Source organism: Arachis ipaensis, chromosome B10, assembly GCF_059453495.1.
Source record: "Arachis ipaensis isolate K30076 ecotype BB chromosome B10, ASM5945349v1, whole genome shotgun sequence".
Taxonomy (NCBI): Eukaryota; Viridiplantae; Streptophyta; class Magnoliopsida; order Fabales; family Fabaceae; genus Arachis; species Arachis ipaensis.
In genome coordinates, this window is record NC_142435.1 from 46,006,023 (window position 1) to 46,011,913 (window position 5,891).

Here is a 5,891-nt window from a genome sequence, read left to right on the forward strand (position 1 = left end):
CATCACTAAGAAAAGGATGGAGCAAGCAAGAGAGCCCATTCATGGATCTCAAGAGACGCATGAAGCTCATCACCATGAGATCCCGGAGATGCCTCAAATGCATTTTCCTCCACAAAACTATTGGGAGCAAATCAACACCTCCCTAGGAGAATTAAGTTCCAACATGGGACAATTAAGGGTGGAACATCAAGAGCACTCCATCATCCTTCATGAAATAAGAGAAGATAAAAAAGCAATGAGGGAGGAGCAACAAAGACAAGGAAGAGACATAGAAGAGCTCAAGGACATCATTGGTTCCTCAAGAAGGAAACGCCACCATCACTAAGGTGGACTCATTCCTTGTTCTTACATTCTCTGTTTTTCGTTTTCTCTATGTTAAGTGCTTATCCATATTTCTGTCTTCATTACATGATCATTAGTATTTAGTAACTTTGTCTTAAAGTTATGAATGTCCTATGAATCCATCACCTCTCTTAAATGAAAACTGTTTTAATTCAAAAGAACAAGAAGTACATGAGTTTCGAATTTATCCTTGAACTTAGTTTAATTATATTGATGTGGTGACAATGCTTCTTGTTTTCTGAATGAATGCTTGAATAGTGCATATGTCTTTTGAAGTTGTTGTTTAAGAATGTTAAATATGTTGGCTCTTGAAAGAATGATGATAAGGAGACATGTTATTTGATAATCTGAAAAATCATAAAAATGATTCTTGAAGCAAGAAAAAGCAGCAAAGAACAAAGCTTGCAAAAAAAAAATAGCAAAAAAATAGAAAAAAAAAAGAGAAAAAGCAAGCAGAAAAAGCCAAAAGCTCTTAAAACCAAGAGGCAAGAGCAAAAAGCCAATAACCCTTAAAACCAAAAGGCAAGGGTAAATAAAAAGGATCCCAAGGCTTTGAGCATCAGTGGATAGGAGGGCCTAAAGGAATAAAATCCTGGCCTAAGCGGCTAAACCAAGCTGTCCCTAACCATGTGCTTGTGGCGTGAAGGTGTCAAGTGAAAACTTGAGACTGAGCGGTTAAAGTCAAGGTCCAAAGCAAAAGAAGAGTGTGCTTAAGAACCCTGGACACCTCTAATTGGGGACTTTAGCAAAGCTGAGTCACAATCTGAAAAGGTTCACCCAATTATGTGTCTGTGACATTTATGTATCCGGTGGTAATACTGGAAAACAAAGTGCTTAGGGCCACGACCAAGACTCATAAAATAGCTGTGTTCAAGAATAATCATACTGAACTAGGAGAATCAATAACACTATCTGAACTCTGAGTTCCTATAGCTGCCAATCATTCTGAACCTCAATGGATAAAGCGAGATGCCAAAACTATTCAAGAGGCAAAAAGCTACAAGTCCCGCTCATCTGATTGGAGCTATGATTCATTGATAGTTTGGAATTTATAGTATATTCTCTTCTTTTTATCCTATTTGATTTTTGGTTGCTTGGGGACAAGCAACAATTTAAGTTTGGTGTTGTGATGAGCGGATAATTTATACGCTTTTTGGCATTGTTTTTAGTATGTTTTTAGTAGAATCTAGTTACTTTTAGGGATGTTTTCATTAGTTTTTATGTTAAATTCACATTTCTAGACTTTACTATGAGTTTGTGTGTTTTTCTGTGATTTCAGGTATTTTCTGGCTGAAATTGAGGGACTTGAGCAAAAATCAGATTCAGAGGTTGAAGAAGGACTGCTGATGCTGTTGGATTCTGACCTCCCTGCACTCAAAGTGAATTTTCTGGAGCTACATAACTTAAAATGGCGTACTTCCAATTGCGTTGGAAAGTAGACATCCAGGGCTTTCTAGCAATATATAATAGTCCATACTTTGGCCGAGTTTAGATGATGTAAAAGGGCGTTGAATGCCAGTTCTACGCTGCTGTCTGGAGTTAAACGCCAGAAACACGTCACAAGCCAGAGTTGAACGCCAGAAATACGTTACAAACTGGCGTTCAACTCCAAGATTGACCTCTACACGTGTAACACTCAAGCTCAGCCCAAGCACACACCAAGTGGGCCCCGAAAGTGGATTTATGCATCAATTACTTACTTCTATAAACCCTAGTAACTAGTTTAGTATAAATAGGACTTTTTGCTATTGTATTAGACATCTTTGATCAGTTTTATGCTATCTTAGACTTTCATGGGGGCTGGCCATTCGGCCATGCCTGAACCATTATCACTTATGTATTTTCATACGGTAGAGTTTCTGCACTCCATAGATTAAGGTGTGGAGCTCTGCTGTTCCTCAAAGATTAATGCAAAGTACTACCATTCAATTCAACTTATTCCGCTTCTAAGATATTCATTCGCACTTCAACCTGAATGTGATGAACGTGACAATCATCATCATTCCCTATGAATGCGTGCCTGACAACCACTTCCGTTCTACCTTAGATTGAATGAGTATCTCTTGGATCTCTTAATCAGAATCTTCGTGGTATAAGCTAGATTGATGGCGGCATTCATGAGAGTCCGGAAAGTCTAAACATTGTCTGTGGTATTCTGAGTAGGACTCTGGGATTGAATGACTGTGATGAACTTCAAACTCGCGAGTGCTGGGCGTAGTGATAGACGCAAAAGGAGGGTAAATCCTAGTCCAGTATGATCGAGAACCTCAGATGATTAGCCATGCTGTGACAGAGCATTTGGACCATTTTCACAAGAGGATGGGATGCAGCCATTGACAAGGGTGATGCCTCCAGATGATTAGCCATGCAGTGACAGCGCATCGGACCATTTTCCAGAGAGGATAAAAAGTAGCCATTGACAACGGTGATGTTCTTACATAAAGCCAGCCATGGAAAGGAGTAAGATTGATTGGATGAAGACAGTAGGAAAGCAGAGGTTCAGAGGAACGAATGCATCTCTATACGCTTATCTGAAATTCTAACCAATGAATTACATAAGTATTTCTATCCTTATTTTATGTTTACTTATTATTTAATTTCGAAAACTCCATAACCTTTTGATATCTGCCTGACTGAGATTTACAAGGTGACCAAAGCTTGCTTCATACCAACAATCTCCGTGGGATCGACCCTTACTCACGTAAGGTTTATTACTTGGATGACCCAGTGCACTTGCTGGTTAGTTGTATCGAAGTTGTGAATGAAAAAAGATTTATTAAGACGTGTGTACAGAGTTTCTGGCGCCGTTGCCTGAGATCACAATTTCGTGCACCACTGCTCAAGAATACAAGATTGTTGAGTCTCATGGTTGAACTTTATCTTCTGAATTTCTGCTTAGTAGTTTCCATTAATATGTTAGTTGTTGTTAGTTTCTTATGTTTCAGAGTCTTTCTATGAGTCCTTTTGAATTTCTATTTTTAATTTGAGAAAGAAAATGTCTTTTTGATCAAGTCTTCATCATATCAATAAAAGTAATTTGTTTTCATTGAAATCAATGATGAGTTGTTGCAAAAACAAGAGCAAGAGACTAAGACCCAAATGAGATAATTCAAATTAAGAGATATGGAACAAAGTAGGTAATCATGAATAAAAATCTGGAAATGAATAGACAATAATGAACAATTAGACATAGAGGATATAACAGGTAGATGCCAAGGATGACCCTTGAATATCCATAGAACCAAGAAGTAGTAAGCAAAAGACCCAAGGCTCTGAACATCAACTACTAGGATAAAAAGAAAAGAAACAAACAACTTAAAAAGCCAAGATCCTTGTAGATGCTTGTGGTGAAGATGTGTCAAGAAGAGACACCTGAGCAAGTAAATTCTTAGGGGTATTTCAACACCTAGTACCCTAAAACCAACTGGTTTGGAAGTGCTAATTAAAAGCTTAACCTAAAGGGTCGTCTTAAGACAAAATACTTAGAGTTGTGGTCAAACAAGAAAACAAAAGAGGAATGAAAAGAAAAGAAAAACAATAACAAATCTTACTACTTCAAGGTGACAATCAATAGAAAGGGCTCTTAAGGCAAGCACTTAAAAGAGATCCTCAACAGTCTAGGAGTTCATTGTGGTATAATGACAACAAAGTTCATGTATGAATTGATGTTTGGCCTCTATCTCGAATTGAGAATGCCTCTCTATAGGGTCAAGTCTCAATCAATTAAGAACAATTTACATTGGTTTGCTTGGGGACAAGAAAAAATTAAGTTTGGTGTTGTGATGACTTGCATCATCTACCTCTTTCTCTTATCTAAAAGGACTATAGAAATTGTTCATGCCCTGGGTCGAACTGCACGACTTGGGCTGATTAAAGACAAGTCGACCGACTTCTTCAGGTCTGGATTCCCCGACCTCTTCTTAAAGAGGTCGGCCAAATCGCTACAAGGATCCCAAGCAGGCCCAAATAAAGGGACATAGCCCAATCTAAAGGCAACTAAAGCCTAGAAAGATAAGGGCGGTTCCTCTCAAAGATAATATGACTTCACTCAGAAGATAAGATAAGATAACTAATTTATCTTATCCGGAAAGGTCAGCCTACACTACTATAAATACATTAGAGCACCCAGGTATAACTCAAACTCTGATTCTACTAAAAACCTGCTTAAAGCCCATGCTAACTTAAGCATCGGAGTCTCTTGCAGGTACCACCACCCTCCGGTGACCAAGGATCAGCAGCATCTCTATCTCCACCAGTTCCATCAAGTCGGACACGACAGCTCCGGCCACCACAGCAGATCTCATCCGTGATCGACCTTCAGTTTCATGTAACCCTCGGAACATTGGCGGCGTTGCCGGGGAACCTGGAAGTCATCCCATCACCATGGCGGACGACCATGACAATGACCACAACTCTGATTTAAAAAACAGAACGCCGCATAAGAACGCAGACACCACACCCTAAGATACACCTCAAAAAAACAGAGAGAAGCATTCTCCAAATTCAGAAATTTTAGAAGCCCTCCGAGAACAACAAGATCGGCTCAAGCAGCTCGAACAAGAGGCAGAACACAAATGCGAAGCCGAGAGGGACCTCCACAGAGAAACTAGGCGTCGTCGAGAACTAGAAGATAAGCTCGCGAAATTGGAAGCCGACCTTAAGACCAGAACTGGTCGCCCCAACGACGAAGATAGCTCCCACAAAGACCAAGATCCCTTCACCAAAGAGATCATGAAAGCTAAAGTGCCAAAGGATTTTAAAGCCCCCGACGTGACTTCATACAACGGCACCTCGGATCCAAGCCATCATCTCAGTAATTTCAGAAGCAGAATGTATCTCACTGACGCCTCAGACGCTGTTCAATGCAAAGCTTTCCCAGCAACTCTGACAAAAATAGCAATTAAATGGTTCGATAGTTTGCCCCCCAGATCTGCCACAAGTTTTGATGACTTAGCCAAGAAACTTTTTGCTAGATTTTCCATCCAGAAGGACAAAGCCAAACACGCCCCCAGTCTATTAGGGATCAAGTAAGGAGATCGGGAGAGCCTTCGCAACTACATGAAAAGATTCAACAAAGCATGCCTGGACATACAAAGCCTACCAACAGAAGCAGCCATCATGGGTCTCATCAATGGCCTGTGCGAAGGACCCTTCAGTCATTTCATATCAAAGAAACGCCCAACATCTTTAAATGAAGTGCAAAAACGGGCAGAGAAGTATATCAACATGGAGAAAAATTCTCGGTTAGGAGAGATCTCAAAATCTGGATTCTCCTACTCCTCCCGGGATAAAGATAAAGAGTCCAAGAAAAAAGAAGATCAACACGAAGAGAAGCCTAAAATAATACCACAATTACACCCCTCTTCGGGTGTCTATTGTGGATGTTTTCCGAGAGGTATGCCATACCAAGAAGATTCCACCACCTCGTCCAATCAAAAGCAAAAAAGGAGGGAAATTTGGACAGAATACTACGAGTACCACCAAATCTATGGACATCCTACAAACGAGTGCTTCGACTTAAAGAATGTCATAGAAAAATTGGTAAGAGA